The sequence below is a fragment of the Elephantulus edwardii genome, unplaced genomic scaffold, assembly GCF_000299155.1.
Source record: "Elephantulus edwardii isolate Elephantulus edwardi_28Jun2011 unplaced genomic scaffold, EleEdw1.0 scaffold00498, whole genome shotgun sequence".
NCBI classification, from domain to species: domain Eukaryota; kingdom Metazoa; phylum Chordata; class Mammalia; order Macroscelidea; family Macroscelididae; genus Elephantulus; species Elephantulus edwardii.
The window spans coordinates 379,304-381,091 of NW_006400248.1; positions in this window are offsets into that span (position 1 = coordinate 379,304).

Below are 1,788 nucleotides of genomic sequence, written 5' to 3' on the forward strand. Positions count from 1 at the left end.
CTTTCTTTCTTTCTTTCTTTCTTTCTTTCTTTTTTCTTCTTTCTTTCTTTCTCTTTCTTTTTTCCTCTTGTCCGGAATTTTTATTTTTCTGAAAGTTGTTTTATTACCTTTTTTTTTTGTTTACCTTATTTCTACTTTTAAAGAGTGCTTTGTTTATTCTGGGCCTTTATCCATTCCAAATGAAATTGGAGATTGCCTTTTCCATCTTGTTGAAGAATGGAACTGGTATTTGTATTAGGATTGCATTGAACATGTAAATTGCCTTTGGTACTATTGTCATTTTCACAATTTGAGTCTTTCTATCCATGAGCAAGGGATATTCTTCCACCTCTTCAGTTCTCTTTTTGTTTCTTGTAATAATGTTTTGTAATTTTCTTTAAACAGATCCTTGTGCTTCTGTTTAGGTTTATTCCTATATATTCAATCTTGTGATTAGCTATTGTGAAGGGTATTGTTTTTCTCAGCTCCAGTTCTGTATTTTCTTTGTTACTATAGAGAGATCCAATTGATTTTTGTATGTTGATCTCACATCCTGCCATTTTGCTGAATTGGTCTACTATGTCCAGTAGTTTACTTGCTGGGTCTTTAGGGTTTTCTAAGTATACTATCATATTATCTGCATAGAGAGATAATTTTACCTCCTCTTTGCCAATTTGGATACCTCTTATTATGTCCTTCTCATGCTTTATTGCTATTGCTAAGACCTCCAATACAATATTGAATAGGAGAGGTGATGGTGGGTTTTCTTGCCTAGTTCCTGTTCTCAAGGGGAATACTTTTAATCTCTCTCCATTGAGAACAATGTTGACTCTCATGTTTGCATATATACTTTTTACTATGTTGAAGAAATTTCCCTCTAGTCCTATTTTGTTGAGTGTTTTAATTAAAAAAGGGTGTTGGATTTTGTCAAAGGCCTTTTCTGCATCAATTGATAGGATCATGTGGTTCTTGGTCTTTGCTTTGTTAATGTGATGAATTACATTAATTGTTTTTCTCGTGTTGAACAATCCTTGCATACCTGTTATGAATCCCACTTGGTCATGGTGAATTATTTCATTGATGTAATGTTGGGTTCTCTTGGCCAGGATTTTATTCAGGATTTTTGCATCTATGTTCATGAGAGGTATTGGTCTATAGTTTTCTATTTTGGTGGTGTTTTTACCTCGTTTTGGTATCAAGGATATGTTTGCTTCATAGAATGAGTCTTTTTCTATTTTTTTAAATAGTTTATGTAGGTTTGGTGACAGCTGTTCTGTAAATGTTTGATAAAATTCACTTGTAAAGCTATCTAGTCCAGGACTTTTTTTGACTGGAAGTTGTTGTATTACCTTTTCAGTTTCTTCTTTTGTAATGGGTCTGTTCAGGTGGTCAATTTAGGTTGGTGTCAGTTTAGGTAGGTTGTGCATTTCTAAGTATTTGTCCATTTCCTCTAGGTTTTCATATTTGTCTGAGTATGATTTTTCATAATATTGCAATGTTATCCTTTTTATTTTAATTGGTTCTGTTGTGACATCCCCCATTTCATCTCTTATTTGGATTATTTATTTCTTTTCCTTCTTTTCTTTTGTTAGTTTTGCTAGTGGTTTGCTGATTTTATTGACCTTTTCAAAGAACCAACTCCTGGTTTTGTTGATGGTTTCAATTGTTTTTTGTTTTCTATTTCATTTACTTCTGCTCTAATTTTTCTAATTTCGGTTTTTTTAGAGGTTGTCAGTTTTTTTACAGTCAAATGTTTTAAAACACAAATTGACATTCTTCTGATATTCTTTGCCTTCTGTCAAAATTCTT